This window comes from Mus caroli, chromosome 18, assembly GCF_900094665.2.
Source record: "Mus caroli chromosome 18, CAROLI_EIJ_v1.1, whole genome shotgun sequence".
NCBI classification, from domain to species: domain Eukaryota; kingdom Metazoa; phylum Chordata; class Mammalia; order Rodentia; family Muridae; genus Mus; species Mus caroli.
The window spans coordinates 14,346,726-14,364,331 of NC_034587.1; the positions used below are offsets into that span (position 1 = coordinate 14,346,726).

The window sequence follows — 17,606 nt, forward strand, 5'->3', positions numbered from 1 at the left end:
AGTGTTTTAAATGAGAAATGTGCCCTACAGGATCATGTGTTTGAACATGTGGTTTCTAGTTGGTGGTTCTGTGTGGGGATGTTAAGAAAACTAACTAATTTATGATATAAATGTAATAATGATAATAAAATTATTAATAATAATACATTGCAAATTAATGCCACTGACTTTTCCATACTTCAGTATAAGTACTGTCCATTTGAAATGCCTTTTCTGGGAAGTGGCTTGTAATAATGATTTTCATCAAGGGACTAAATGCTTCCTTATCTAAGAATTGGAAAATTTAAAGCACAAGCTTCTCTGAGAGCAAGAGTGTTGCTATAGTCTCTGCCATTCTGTAAATAACAAGTAGCACATATGGACAGCATGTATGAATGGCAACTGTATTCCAGGCTTGGTCTTGGTGAAAACTCTTAAGTGGGAGTAACTGTAAAGTTAGTGCTTTAACTTTTGTTGCTCTCTCATTTGGCAGAGAAAGTTAAACAAACCTTAGACTTGGTTTTGTGATTTGTGCTAATATGATATGCTTCCTAGTAAACATGCATATATTAAGCTGTTTTTCCCAATAAGCATTATTGTAGATTGTTAAAACTTTCAAGAAGTAGAATCTTGGGAACATAGCTTGGTCCTTGGCAGTCATGCATTAGAAAGGACTAGGTTTTTAGCTCCTTCCCTTTGTTTTATTTTGTTATTTTATTCCCATCATATTATGAATGATACATTTTATGTCCTGTCTTGCCATAGGGTCAGAAGAAACACAAGTTGGTGTTGGTTATTATTTTTCCTGAAATTTCTCTCTATATTTTTTAATTCAGCTAGTTTGTGGTTCTTAGCCTTTGACTGGAGGAATTATAAACATTAACGCTAAAAATACAGGATATTGATATTCTTCTGGTGGTGTTTTTCTCCACTAACCTTAATAACAGAGCATGGGAATTTTAGAGGCTTTCCACGGTATCTTCTTGTGCATTCCAGATATGCTTTCCTATACCTATTAAGCACTATTAATCTGGTTTCCATTGATAGGGTACAAAATAAGTAACCCCGTCTTTCAAAGATGCTTAAAGATGAGGCGTGAACAGAGGGTAGGCATTAGCTCAAATATCCTCTCAAAAGCAGAAACTGTGTTTTCTATGGTACGTTTTTGTTCCTGAAAATCATGGGAAGAGAGCCCAAATAACTGGACTGAAAGTTAGACTTTCAATAGTAGATGAGTAATGACAAAAGATCCATTTTTATATTTCATTCATTGAATTTGTACTGTGGACACTTGAGAGAGCTGAGGCAAGCTACAAAGAGAGCAAAGGGTTCTCCTCTGCAGTCTGCCCTGAGACAGAAGGCTTGACAGAGAGGTAAACTGGATCTAAGACCTAAATCCATGCCTGCCCTGGCTGACAAAATGAACATGTCTTTGGAAGACATCATTAAGCTGAACAAGATCCAGCAAGGACGTCACAACAAGCCTGATCCCCAGGTGAATCGAGGAGCTGCGCCTAAGAGGTACAGGCCCACCATCACCCATAGTGGCAGCAGGAACAGGCTGGCACCATACCGGAAACAAAAACAAGTTCTAGACAAGTGGCAGCATTCCTTGGTGGCTTCAGGGCTGGAAACCACATGGATACTGGTGGGAAGCTGCTCCTGTCAAACCTGCACTTCAGAGGGTCAGATGCTGATATTCAACAACTTTTTGCTGAATTTGAAACGTTGAAAAAATCTGCTGTGCACTATGATCGCTCTGGACAAAGTTTAGGGACAGCACATGTGCACTTTGAAAGGAAGGCAGATGCTCTGAAGGCTATGAGAGAGTACAATGGTGTCCCTTTGGATGGCCGCCCTATAAACATCCAGTTTGTCACCTCACAGACTGATACACAACGAAGACCTACACAAAGCAGTAACAGGGGCAGCATGACAAGAAACCCTGCCTCTGGAGGGTTTGTTGGTCAATGGTGGATTCATCTTTTGATTCTTTTTATTTCATTTCTTATTTTCTCCTGTTTTAAAACTCATGTAAAGCTCTTTCTTTTTCTCTCTCTCTTTTTTTTTCCTTTTTTTTTTTAAATTCTGAAACAGACTTGTTTTATACTGAGTTATCTTGGGGATAAATTATAATGCTTGCTTTTGTGACAGTGTCATTTTCACATTTACCATAATAAAAATGTGTGTAGAAATAAAAAAAAAAAAGAGAATTTGTACTGTGGCATAGATGTAGCAAAAATTGTTAACAGCAATGTAGAGCATGGTAGAGGACCTAGAGAGATCTGGTACCCACACAATAAAATATGTGGAATATTTACATGCAGTTTTATTTTTCTATCTTCTAATACCATTTTAAGTATTTGTTGTAAAAATTTGATCACTTTTATAAAATATATTAAAAACATTTTATCTCCTATGCTTTGCTGAAAGTACAACTTTTGATGACGGCAATTGGAGTGTGTGTGTGTTTATTTATTTATTTCTCCAATTAGCTTACTTATGTATTACTCAAATTTCTGTTTCCATATAAAAATGTCCAAGATAATGAACTTAAGAGGACAAAATAATAATTTTGCACCACAGTCCAGAAGGTGTTAGTCCATGGTTCATTAACTCTTTTGTTTTTGTTTTTCTTTTTCTTCTTCTTTTTTTTAATCTTTGGTGGTATAGTCCATCACAATGAAAGTACAGGGTAAACGAAACTGCTATTATCAATGTAGATATTTAGTAGTAACTAAAGAGAAGTTTCCAGACTCTTTTTATCTCCTTCAAAGACACACTGACCAATTACTCAGAACCCTTTCAGTAGGCCATAACTTTCCCTAAGTAATGTCAAGGGTTGGTAGTATGCCATTTAGCTATTGGACTCTGTAATCCAAACACTAAGATCTTACAAAAATATATATTAAAAAATGAAGAAGTTGCCTAACTTAGAATGTAGACTTCTTCAAGCCTATGGGATTTGTAGAGATTCCTAAGTGTAACTGATATACAAAGGAGGGTAGAATGTGAAAACATCAGAATGCATTACCTGTATGTTTGGCACTATCAAAGAATGCTCTTAATGTCTGGAAAGGATCAGGCACATCATTACTTGACTTCATAACTTTGGACCATTGGTGGCCCAGTCCATCACTGTGGAAGTACAATGTACGTAATGAGAAGAAGCACTGAACAAACAAACAACAAGCAAACAACCCCCATTGCTTTTGTTCAAAAAGTGGGCTTCATAAAGAATTCCAGATATTTTAACAGTGGCATTTATTCTCAGGAAAGGACAAAACATTCAGTAAATAGTTGTGATGCTAAATGATATATACAACATTTTTACAATATGACAGAACAAAGCAAAGATCAGCTCCCCCTGTAATATTTTAAATAAATTTATGATTTTTTTTTGTTTGGTCACATCTGTATCCATCTATGGTAGAGTACTTCTCATAGGCCATAGGTTGGATATGCTTGTATATTTTAAATATGGAAAAATTACTTTCTCACAAACATCTGCCTTATTTATACAACAGGTAAGTCTAGGCATTGTTTATAAAGTTGGCCTTCTATTAAAGTACAGGAACATGAGTAATTATATTTCTTACTGTAATTTATATGATAAGGAACATAAGTAGTCAAGGAACAAAAGGCTAACCTGAGACCACAGCTCATATTTTCCATCCTATGGAAGTTTCCAGGCACAATAAACAATCTTTCAGGTAAGTCCTTGTTCTATACTTCCTACTTCATGCAGTGAATTCTTAGCTGTGAATTTTTTCTCTTCAGCATGCATATGCAAATCCTAGATCTAGAGGTTTTGCCTGCTCCTATGAGTTAAAATATTGGAGGATATAGTATCTCATTGGATAATTTTTCTGAAAGCGAGGAGCCAACTTTCCATGTCAAGTAGGAAACACTGAAGGTGTATGAAGGCATATATGTACTTTGATCACAGTCTGCACTTCCATCTTTCTGTCTAGACCCTATCCCACAGAGCTTTCCTACTAGATCTTTCTAAGACTGAATTTTCTTCCTTTCATTTCACCAGCCTTTTGATTAGCTGTTTTTGTATGCATATTAGTGTGAGTCTGTTACAATTTTTCTTTGATAGAGGCTTTAAGTATCTATTTGCAAAACAAATTTGGATTTTTTTCCTGATGTTTGACTATGGTGTATTATACCCTCCAAAACAATTATGTTATTTTAATTCCCCTTGAGGTAGCTTAAACCTGGGCTAGAAGAAAACGTTAGTCTTAAGTTTGATGTAATAAACTATTTATTAATGAATGGTCATAAAACAAAAATAGCCACTATTGTTTTTATAATTAAATCTACATCATTCTAACAAATTTGAGTTTGACACAAATATTGAATATGACCTATACTGTCATTGAATTTATCATAATTTTATTTTTTCCTATCAGTTTGAATATAGACTTTTTTTTTTGTTCTTGTTGTATTAAGATATTTTTATAATGAAAGAATCCCTGGCTTCGCTATAATACCAGGTTTTCTTTGTGCCATCTTGAATTTATTTTATCTTTTAATTTGTTTGTTCAGTTGGTCAGTTTTTGTATTAACAATAAATACTTTTAATTTTTCTTGATGTCTTAGGATGGATTTTATTTATGCTGACTATTGATATAGAAATAAGCTATGTAATGATTAAGAAATACAATGAGTAATGTAAAATTTGTGTCCTTAATTATTTTAAAATTTAGTATATAAAGCATTGAGTATAAAAATGGCAACATTTTGGTATGTTTGATAGTGTTTTTTAGATAAATTATGGAAAAAACATGTAATAAGAAAGTAACTTATTTTCCAATTCTTATGACAGGTGTGAAATAGTAACCAAGGTCTTCAGGATACGTGTTTGTCAATTGGGTTTGATGTAGACATGGGCATAAGCAGATAGAAGTTTCTTTTTAGGAAGTTTAAACATTGTCTTTAAAGTAAAAAAAATCTTTTGAGGCACTTTTAAGTTGGGGAGTGCAGACATAATTCTTTGTGTGTTTAAAAGTAAGGTCTACACGAATCTAAAACAATGGTTTGTAGATGTCACATGGAAGTCTCAAAAATATATAATTGATTTTATAATGAATGAACTAATTTATGATTACTAATTCTGTATAAACTTCATAATCACTAGAAGTAGAAAGTTTAGGCATAATTGCAAATACAATTTGCTACCTTATTTTATAGGTGAAATTGTTGAAGATAAAGATGCTAATAATGTTATCAAGGCAACAAAGAAGTTTAGAATAACATTGACTGTGAGTTCCTGGGGTGAAAGTTTTTCTTTTATTTCAGAAAATCAAGGTATTTCACTTCTACATCATTTTGAGAGAGAATATATTTTTATGACAGCAACTGAAATATAATTTGTTTTATTTTGCAACCCAGATAATATGAGTATGGTCATGAGTAAGTGCATGTTTGAATCTTCATCAACAGAGGTGTGACACTAGAATTGGAACTATAAGAGAATAAAAATTTAATGTTATTTTTGTAGAGTTTTAGAGTACTCGAGGTTTATGTCAGTTTAGAATGTTGTCAGATCTTAGGATTCTTTACTACAATGTTATGTATTTTAAGTGTTATAAGGTCCTGATAGTTGTACTTTTAAATTGTAAAATGCTGATAATTACAATGTAGTGTTATATCTTTGGATAATTACTCTATTGCTTTATAAAGTTAAATGTTCAATCATGAAAAAAAGTTTTAGTGAAGTGTAGATTTCAATCCAAATTCATAAAATCTTGTATTTAGTTGATTATTTTAATCTAGTGTCATTAAATACTTAGCAGCTATCATCTCTACTATTAGAAATAATTACTTTCCAACTGGAGACCCATTATGGGCAAGCACCAATCCCTGACACTATAATAATTACTTTCCAACTGGAGACCCATTATGGGCAAGCACCAATCCCTGACAGTATTGATACTCTGTTATGCTTACAGACAGGAGCCAAGGATAACTGTCCTCTGAGAGGCTCCACTCAGCAGGTGACTGAAACAGATGCAGAAACCTACAATCAAACATTGGATGGAGCTGGGGGACTCTTAAGGAAGTTAGGGGAAGGATGTAAGGCCCAGAAAGGGATAAGAACTACACAGGAAGACAACCAAAGTCAAATAACTTTGAGCCTTGGGTGCTCTCAGAGACTGAGTACCCAACCAAAGAGCATACACATGCTGAACCTAGGGCTCTTGAACCTAAACAGCAGATGTGCAGGTGGGTCTTCATGCAGATCCTCCAAAAACTGGAGCTGTGGATGTACCTTAACCTGTTTCATGTGTGTGTGTGTGTTTGTGTATGTGTGTGTACGTGTGTGCGCGCGTGTGTGCGCGTGTGCACTTGTGCACGTGTGTGTAATTCTTTCCCCTAACTGGGCTGCCTTGTCTGGGTTAGAGAAACTGGATTCACCCAGCCTGCAGAGATTTAATCTGCCAGGGGACAATGAGGCAGGGGTGGTGCTCTACCCTCTCTGAGGAGAAGAGGAGAAGAGATATGAAAGGGACTGTATGAGGAGGGAACTGGGAAGCAGGGGCAGTGATGAGGATTTAAAGTGAATAAATAAATTAATGGAAATATAACTGTTTTAATTATAGTTGCCATATGATTCTCACATAACAATTCTGAGTTACTTCAATGATGCTTATTTGTTATTAATATTGCATTGCTAGATTTCAAACCAAGCACCTCTCTCCATTTTTATTTTGTTTGAGAAGCTCTCTTATCAAACTTGGAGTTCACTGTTATGGCTAGCCTGGCTGGCAGGTGAGACCCTGGAATCTCATAACCCTTATAACCCAAAGGTGGCTATTATGGTTACACACTGTCACATAAATCTGTTCCATTGACGGTGAGATGAAAATGAGTTCCATATGCTTGAATTCATTTAACCACTGAGCAGTCCCTTGTAAATGCTCAATGTGATTTCACCAAAAGTGGAATCACGTATAGAGTTTTGGATATTCCCATACAGAGTTTTGAATAAAAGCTAACTGTAGATCCACAACTGCCAAAAGTATTCTGTGTGTATAAAGGGTGAAATAAAATTCATAGACTTTGTTTAGGAAAGCTTAATATTAATACTTTTGAACATCTAAGCATAAGTTTTTGTTTTATTTTGTTTTTTTATTTTAAACTCCAGATTTCATTCCCCTTTTAGTACACCCTTCTGACTGTTTCACATGCCAAATCTCCTCCCTGCCCCACTGTCCCCACAAGAATGTCCCCCCCACACACACACACACAAACCCCACCAGCTCTCTAAACTCCCTGGAGCCTTTAGTCTCTTGAGGGTCAAGTACATCTTCTCTGACTAAACCTAAACCTAGTCCTCTGCTGTATATGTGTTAGGAACCTCATATCAGCTAGTGTATGCTTCCTGGTTGGTGTTCCAGTATCTGAAAGATCTCAGGGATCCAGATAAATTGAGACTTCTGGTCCTCCTACAGGGTCAACCTCCTTTTCAGCTTCTTCCAGCTTTCCCCTAATTCAACCACAGTGATCATCAGATTCTGTCCATTGGTTAGGTGCAAATATCTGCATCTGACTCTTTCAACTGCTTATTGGGTCTTCTGGAGGGCAGTCATGATAGGTCCCTTTTGTGAGCACTCCATAGCCTCAGTAATAGTGTCAGATCTTGGGATCTCCACTTAAGATGGATTCCATTTTTGGGACTGTCACTGGACCTTCTTTTTCTCAGGCTCCTCTTCATTTCCATCCCTGCAGTTCTTTCAGACAGGGACAATTATGGGTCAGAGTTTTGACTGTTAGATGGCAACCCCATCCCTCACTTTTATACTAGAATACTACTCAGCTATTATGAATTAGGACATCCTGAGTTTTACAGGCAAATGGATGAAACGAGAAAATATTATTCTGAGTGTACTCACTAATGAGTGCTTATTAGCAAACAAACAAACAAACAAACACCACAAAGTGGCAAACACCCTAGCTACAGCCCACAGAACTCAAAAAGGTCAACAAGCTGAGGGCCCAAGTGAGGATGCCTCATTCCTACTTGGGAGGGAGAAGAAAGCAACCACAAGAGGGGAGAGAGGGACCTGAGAGGGAAAGGGGATGGAAGGTGCGGAGAGGGGAACATGACTGGGTATTGGGTGGGGTGAAAAGGACTGAAATCCCTGAGGGGCAGTGGAAAGAATGGATACATGCAACCTCAGGAGGTAGAAGGTTGGGACCCTCTAGAATTTACCAGAGACCTGGGAGGTGAAAGACTCTCAAGACTCAAAGAGTCCTTAGATGAAATGCCCAACATTGGGGAGATGGAACTTGTAAAGCCCACCTCCAGCAGAAAGACAGCATCAAGTAAGCATAGTTTTACAGCAAGCCTCATGAGGGCAAGTAGCCGGGACACTTTATTTACCAGTATATTCTTACTGCTGGAATGGAACTTGGCTCAAAGTAGATGTTCAGCAAATGTTTGTTGACAGCTTGACTGACTCATTACTTCCATATGGCACCTCCCACTAGGCAAGCTGGTTGATGTTTCAGTTTATACTTTGCTGTCACATTTTAAAAACATGGGATTATTTATTTACAACAGATATAATTTTATAGTCCTTTTTATAAGAGAAATATTTCCAATCAGATCACAAAAGAAATTTTAACTAATTAAATTTAGAATTGATGTTTTATTGATAATACCTAGCTGAGGAAAATGAAAATGAATAAATAAAATTAAACCTATTTCTGGAAAGGTTAAAAACCAACTTGGTTTTTACGTTGTGGGGAGCTGTGAATAAATATCTAGCTGCCCTCATCTGGATCCACAATCTGTTCTGCAAAACACCTAAAATTATCTCTAGCCAAAGCATTCTCATTATATACATTGGCTGCGGTAAAATATATAGTATGATATGGAAATCCTCTGAAAATATTTACTAACAGTGTAGAACATTGTTGACATTATCCCCAAGTCCTAGATACTAATGGTAAAGGTTTAAAAGTGTAAAATAGTTAATTTAGAACCAGAGTTCTCTGGTTATACTTTTTTGATATGTCATTTCACAAGCAAAATTCCAATTTGATGTTTTTGAGCATGAATGCATTAATTGCTGCTTTCTATTTTTACTTTATAGCTTTTTCCATCTTTTAAATTATTATGCAATATATCCTAATCAAAGTTTCCCCTCCACTCCTCACAGCTACCCACCCCCACCGCCATATCCCTTCCCCACCCGACCTACTTTCTGTTTCCTCTTCAGAAAAGAGCAGGCTTTCAAGCCAAGACAGCCAAATAGACAATATGATTCAATTTTTGAGCATGATGCAAAAGTCCAATGTTACAGTACAGAAGCTGATCAGCAGTCAGATGATCAAATAGCTAGCCAGTTGCTACCCTCTCTAATGATACCTACTATTCTGACTTGACTAGTATTAGATTCTGTTACCAATATTTGAGCTACACATGAATATGATCATTTACTTTACAATCTATGTGGCCTTAGTTTCATCCAGTTAGTAAATATTTTTCACATTCAGCTACGTATGTATTATAGTCTATGAATTACTGAATTTTTAAATTACATGGTACAAATACACAATTGTTTCTATATCTATCTTGGCAAGCACTGTTTTGTTTTTGAACTCTACTAAGGATTTGGATATGACTAATAACACTTCTATGAGTGAACATGCTTGAACACATTTTTTAGTGAACATGAAAATATATATCCTCTCGCAGCAATGATATGTGACATTGTGTAAAGACACAGTGTTATGGTAGATGCTATTGTCCAATTTTTAATACAGTTCCTTTACAAAAAGAAAAGATTTCTTCACAAAATTTTCATCTATTGATTTTAATTGTTCACATTGTATACACATATATAAACATATGTATGTATTAAATATTATTTGCTAATATTTAACAAATTCATCAAATTTATACTTTTAAAATGCAAAATACGACACACCCATATATATGTATGTGCATATATACACACATACATACACACACACACACACACATATATATATATATATATATATAGTGTATTTTATTACTCTTGTGTCTCTGAAAACAGAATTAGAAATGAAGAAATGATACCATAGCTTTTGCTAGATTAACAGACACTATTTTGTCAAGCTTGTAATATGCTATTTAGAAATGGACTCTCTCATTTTAAAAAGTCTTGAGGAATATTTGTAAAGTTTTTCCTCCTTGTATTTGCAAGATATAGGTGTTCATTTGAAAGAAAATACTGCCCATAGGCTCAAGCAATTGAACCCTAGATCCTCAGTTTAATCGGAAGGTTATAGAAAAATGTGGCCTTATTGCACCACTGTGAGTCAAGCTTTAAGAATTTTCAGCCTCAAACTCTTTGCAGTAAAACTACTGCTTTGTGGTTGTAATTGCAAGTAAGTTCTTGCAACATCCTTCTCCTGCCACCATATCTTTGATTGTTGCTTTTATAAGTTGCATTGACCATGATATTTTGTTACAACATGAAACTAACTAATAAAATCTGTATGACTTTCTCCTGTATAGCATAGAAGTATGTTTTGTAATTATTTAATATATTATCAAAGATGTTATAAAAATCTATATTTCAAAAATAGGCAAGCTTTTTTAACATTCTCAAGAAGGTTATTATAAAGGTTATTTTAAATACATTTTATCTTACTGACTAAACCAAAATAATAAAGTTTATGATATCTTAGAATATAACAAAGTGTTTGATTATAAGTATTGTTTTAATTTTAATTGTTAATTAATCAATTTTATATTTTTTCTATGCAAACAAAAATTATCTCTTTTATTTTGTATTTTGGTTAATATTCAAAGTCATAAGTTTTCTAAAATATTTAAAAATATACTCTGCTGTCTATCACACTTAGCCAAGCCATATCTTTCAATCATATTTAACTTATTGCTAAATATTTTTGAACACAGGAATTTTTCTCTCTACTATTCATCTATGCTATTCACCTATACTAATCATCTCTTAAGATGATTTTTTCCTTTGGCATATGTTTACTGTCTCCCAATTCTTTATTTAACATTTTATTTAAAATGGAATTATATTATTTTCCATCTTTTTTCTACTTTCCAACCCCTTTAGCTCTGCTCCTACATTCCCTCCGAACTCTCATTATTGTTGTTTGAGGTACACATACACTCACACACACACACACACACACACTCACAAACACGGCATGTATATAGTTTCAAGGCTGACCACTAAGCACTGAGCAGCCATTCTATTCTGCATTGGAATTGAATACAAAATGTACATTTTCCTAGTATAGACTTTACACATATCTATTAGATTAAATAGAACTTTAATGTGAATTTGAATGGGGCACAGTGCTTGCAGTTTTAGATAACTCACAGTTCTTGGAATACAAATTTTAAATAACTCTTAGGCTACTATGAGCAGAGATAAGATAAGTTCTACAGGGAATTAAGCAAGTGTTTTTTCAATGGTTTATTGAGAAACTCCTCTGGGTATTGTTGTAAGTAGTGTGTATATGAAGCTGTTCTGGACAAAAATATGTTTGGGCTTATAAATTTATTTTGATGGCAAAGGATTTATGATCAAGAAAAGAACTTGGGAGATGACACAGTGGACAAATTTTAAAATTACCAGTTTTCATTGCTATGGAGGAAAGATTTCTCTCACTAGGCATTGGCAGACACATAGCTAATGCCTATTAAGGCTATAAAGTTTATTAAGAAAGATTAATCAGAAGAAAACCACATGCATTTCTTTAGTGTAAGCTTAACAAGACACAAGAGATTTACAAAGAAGAAAACAAACAAGAGAAATTGTATCATTTTATAGACTGTTGTACAGAAGTGTGTTTGGAGACTACAATCATGATTCTGTGGCACTGAATTTGTAGAACAATAGGAAGGCTTGTAATTTCATTTCTTTTCTTTGTATGCTTACATATTTTCCTCAGGCTATGAAAGACCCCCTGGAATGAGAAAGTTATAATCTGCTACAAGGCTATGCCCAATTAGGTTTTGTGGAGGATTTCTTTGGAAGGATACAAAGCAATGAAATGGGGGAAGGAGGGCGTAATTTCAGTTCTCTGTTGTTTTCTAAAAGTCAATATGGCTGTTGTGGTGTGGATCTGTAATTTTTCTCCCTTCTCATAGTTAATGCTAGGGAAATAGTGGAACCTGGAGACCTAGTTGTATGTCTTAGATTGATGAGAGGTAGAGATGAAAAAGCTGGGTACCTAGAATGAAATTTCAGGATTACTGTGATATGCCCTTACAATGTAATCCATGTCTATCGATCTTTCTTTCTGAGCCATTGTGATGTGAGCAGTTTGCTTTACCATGTGCTCCCATTAGGATGTCCTACCTTATCACAACCTAACAGCAACACAGCTGATGGACTTTTAGCTGAAACACTTAAAAATGTGAGCCATGTCCATCCAGGAAAGTGGCAGAGTGATTTGATATTTTCACCCTCTCTCATCTCCTTGTGTTCCTCCAAATCCAACTCCTCAGTCTTAACTCCAGGTCTGCAGCAAAATATTTGTTTCATCATCCCTTTACCCTGCCATCATCTGCAGTGGATCACAGAGATCTTCCCTTCATTATATTTCTCCTCCCAGTCACTGATTTATTCCAGCCCCAAATTCTTCCAGGCACTCCTGGGAAGACACATCCCACCCTGAATAGGACTAGAGAGAGGCATACTACAGATCTTTACCTCTCCTCCAGATACAATCCCTCAGTCTAATCTCTAAATGTATGGTAAAACACATGGTGCAGCCTCTGTTTCACCCCTGTCCCTATCACCAGTAGACAACATAGATATTCCCTGTCTATCCTTCCTCTCTCCACTCAATAGTTTATACAAAGACCAGCAGGTACTTTCTGGGAAGGTAGAGGCCACTATAAACAAGGATACATGCAGGATAATTACAGATCTTCACTACACCCTTTATTCATCCAAGTTCAATGTCCAAGCTCATCTTCGATGATTTAAACAGAAGCAGGTATTCTACTATGTTCATAATGGCCTTATTTGTGATATTCAGAAGCTGGAATCAACACAAATGTCTCACAACAGAAGAATGGATACAGAAAATGTGGTTCATTTACACAATGGAATACATACTCCTCAGCTATTAAGCATGAGGACATCATGAGTTTTGCAGGCAAATGGATGGAATTAGAAAATATCATCCTGAATGAGGGAACTATGACACAAAAGATATGCATAGTATGTACTCACAAATATGTGCATATTAGCCAAAATGGTACAGAATTACCAGGATAAAGTCCACAGAACTTAAGGCTAACAAGCCAAACAACCCAAGAAGGGCCCAAGTAAGGATGTGCCGATACCACTTGTGAGGGAGAAGAAAGCAATTATAGAAAGGGGGAGATGGAGAAAAGGACCTGAGGAAAAGGGGACAGGAAGAGAGGGAAAGACAATCAGTCAGGTATTGGATCAGTGTTGGAAGGACAGGACCTTGAGGGCCAGCAGAAAGAATGGAAACAAGCAACCTCAGGAATAGCAAGGAGGGGGCCCTCTAGAATGTATCAGAGACCTGGTCTCTGAGAAACACTCAGCACTCAAAGGGAGGGACCTTAGATGAAATGCCCTACTGTGGGGAGAGTTAACTTGTAGAGTCTACCTCCCGTAGAAAGACAGGGCATCAAGTAGAGGGATGAGTTTGCCATTCCACAATCAAAATTCTGATCCAGAATTGTTCCTGTTTGTAAGAACTGCAGGGACAAAAGTGGAGAAGAGCCTGAGGAAAAGGAGGCCGAGGGACATGCCCAAATTGGGATCCAGCTCAAAGGGAGGCCCCAAGGCCTGACACTATTGCTGATGCTATCCTGTGAGTATAATCAGAGGTCTATCATGACTGCCTTCTGAAAGATCGAGCCAGCAGTTGAAAAAGACAGACAGATATTTACACCCAACCAATGGAGAGAGCTGGTGACCCTTTGGTTGAATTAGGGAGAAGTTAGAAGAAGCTGAGGAGGAGGGCTTCCCCATGGGAAGACCAGCAGTCTCAACTGACCTAAATTAAAAATAAAAAGAAATTTTGTTTTGTCCTGTCTTTATTCTTTGCCCCAATTTCAAGGGTATTAGGCATATACAGGTGAAGTGTCTATCAACACCAATAGTCTCAATTCCCAATAAATTGAACCAGGCTAATAGAATGCATGTAAAACCAATATCCACAGTTTTCAGCCCCTAAGAACATCTATTTACTATCAAGGATAGATAACAAAAATGGATGGAAGTAGTTTTTACTATGAGATGAAATTAAGAAGCAAGCTGGTGGTGTCATTTTTTTTCTTTTTTATTTTTTTATTATATATTTTCTTTATATACATTTCAAATGCTATCCCAAAAGTTCCCTATACCTCCTCCCTGCTCCCCTACCCACCCACTCCCACTTATTGGCCCAGGCNTTCCCCTGTACTGGGGCATATAAAGTTTGCAATACCAAGGGGCCTCTCTTCCCAGTGATGGCCGACTAAGCCATCTTCTGCTACACATGCAGTTAGAGACACGAGCTCTGGGGGTACTGGTTAGTTCATATTGTTGTTGCAGACCCCTTCAGCTCCTTGGGGCCTTTCTCTAGCTTCTCCAATGGGGGCCCTGTGTTCCATCTTATAGATAACAGTGAGCATCCACTTCTGTATTTGCCAGGCACTGGCATAGCCTCATACGAGACAGCTATACCAGGGTCTTTTCAGCAAAATCTTGCTGGCATATGCAATAGTGTCTGGGTTTGGTGGCTGATTATGGGATGGATCTCCAGGTAGGATAGTCTCTGGATAGTCCATCCTTTCTTCTTAGCTCCAAACTTTGCCTCTGTAAGTCCTTTCATGGGTATTTTGTTTCCTACTCTAAGGAGGAATGAAGCGTCCACCCGTTGGTCTTCCCTCTTCTTGATTTTCTTGTGTTTTGCAAATTGTATCTTAGGTATTCTAAGTTTCTGGGCTAATATCCACTTATCAGTGAATGCATATCTAATGACTTCTTTTGTGATTGGGTTACGTCACTAAGGATGGTGGTGTCATTTTAACATATGTACAAGTATACTTCAAAACGAATTAGAAGAGGTTGTGAAATATACTAAATACTTCATACTCATCAAAGGAAAAAAATCAATGAGGTCATTGCAAGTCTTAGTATCTATGCACCGAACAGAAGTTTATCTATGTTTGTAAAAGAAATACTAATTAATATAGCTTAAATTACACTATTTTTATTTGCAGATAGTATGGATAAGTGACCATAAAAATTACACTAGGAAACTGACACTTTTAGTAAAGTACCTGGATACAATATTAACTCACAAAAATCAATAGCCCTCCAATATTCAAATGACAAAGAACTGTTGTCTTATACCTTTAAGAATGGCTTAGATTAATAAAAGAATTGACAGTTCATATTGGTGATGATTAAAAGTATGGATAACACTCGTCTATTGCTATTGGGTGTGAAAACTTGTACTTCTATGGATGGAAATTGATATACCCCAAGATTCAGTTGTCACTTTTGTGGGTATACCTAAAAACGTTCTACCTACCACAGAGACATTTGATTTACCATGTTTATTTCTGCTCTAATCATCATAGTCAGAATACTTAAACAATGTACATGTCCCTCAGCAGAAGAATGAATAAAAATGTGGATTATTCAGCCACTAAAAATAAAATCAAGAAATTCACATGCAAATAATTGGAAATTGTAAAAACTATCCTGAGTAAGTGACCCAGACACAGAAAGACAAATATAGTGTATATTGGCTTGTATGTGCATATTAGCTATCAAGTCAGTGATAACTAAGCTACAATCTGTAGACCCACAGATGTTATGTTTAGAGTAAGGAACTAGGGGTCAGGGCACAGATAGATCACATTAGGAAATATAAATAGAATAGATATTTATGGATGGATGGGTTGTGAACCTAGAGCAAGAAGATTACTAAATTAGTAGGGGGACAAGCAGAAAAAACACTGTGAGAAAACTAAAATTAAGAGGTGTTTGAGGGGAAATATGGAAAGCTAATAGAGCATAAGCTTCCTAAAATATATACATATATGAAGGCAATCTAAATGAAGTACCCAAAGAATGGAGGAGAAGTGATAACTTCTGGTCTGTTTGGAAGGTGAGTTTTGTCAAATGATTGTTTGCTGGGGCACACAGGTGAAAGAATGTCTTGCTAAAGTAGATACGGGAAAGAATGTTTGCCTGAAGCAGACACAGGTGTAAGGATATTTTGCTGTAGCAGACATGTGATGGGACCCGTCATGAAGGGGTATAAATATGACCCAACAGACAGTGGAAGATTGAGCATTGGTTTGGTTTGCTCCACCTCCTTTCTCTTTTTTGCCAACAACAATATGTATTGGGTTGCCTTACATAGCCTTGTTGAGCTCCATATGTGGTATTGCCATCACTAAGAAAAACTCATCAAAGAAGCTCTTGAGGTTCCTGTGGCAGTGCTTCCACTTCAGCAGCCTTGCCTCAGGCAGGTTGGTGAGTCTTGTGGTTTCTTCAGGATTGAACTACAGTTTCTGGTTCCTGTGTGGTGTCTGTTTGCCAAGAGGACTGGTCTGCAGCTGCTGAGTCATATTTGGTGTTTACTATGGCACTCAACTGCTTACAAAGAAGACTGAGATAGCTCCCAAAGAGCTTTTGCTAGACAAGTCTATTTCCTCCATATCCCAATAACCTTTCTCTTCAGCTATCTCTGCTGGATGGTAGGCAAGAGGAGAAGTTGAACCCTTAATAATGTAGGTGGAAAAAATTTATGCCTACAGGGAGATAGTGACTCAACTTATTCATCTCTTTTAATAAAAAGAAGGTTCTAGTACTGGTATTGGGTTGCCTTTAATTGAGTTGTTGGCCAAAGAGGTTCCATGGGGAGACCAGATCCTCTGTGTATTTGCTGTGGCTTCCAGGTTGATCATTTTTTTTAAAAAATATTTTTTACATTTTTTATTAGGTATTTTCTTCATTTATATTTCAAATGCTATCCCAAAAGTCCCCCAAAGTCACCCCCAAATCCCCTACCAACCCACTCCCACTTCTTAGCCCAGGTGTTCCCCTGTACTGAGGCATATAAAGTTTGCAAAACCAAGGGACCTCTCTTCCCAATGATGGCCGACTAGGCCATCTTCTGCTACATATGCAGCTAGAGACACGAACTCTGGGGGTACTGGTTAGTTCATACTGTGGTACCACCTATAGGGTTGCAGGCCCCTGTAGCTCCTTGGGTACTTTCTCTAGCTCCTCCACTGGGGGCCCTGTAATCCATCCAATAGCTGACTGTGAGCATCTACTTCTGTGTTGGACAGGCACTGGCAGAGCCTCACAAGAGATAGTTATATCAGGGTCCATTCTGCAAAATCTTGCTGTCATATGCAATGGTGTCTGTGCTTGGAGGCTGATTATGGGATCTCATTAAATTGCAAAGCTTCTGTAAGGCAAAAGGCACTGTCAATAAGACAAAAAGGCCACCAACAGATTGGGAAAGGATCTTTACCAATCCTAAATCAGATAGGGGACTAATATCCAACATATATAAAGAACTCAAGAAGGTGGACTCCAGAAGATCAAATAACCCCATTAAAAATGGGGCTCAGAGCTAAACAA

At 36.8% G+C, this 17,606-nt stretch overlaps 1 pseudogene; it reads left to right on the plus strand.

Annotated features, from left to right (window-relative positions):
- Window positions 1–1,378: 1,378 nt before the first annotated feature.
- Window positions 1,379–17,606, plus strand: part of LOC110285115 — a 51,122-nt pseudogene continuing 34,894 nt past the window's right edge.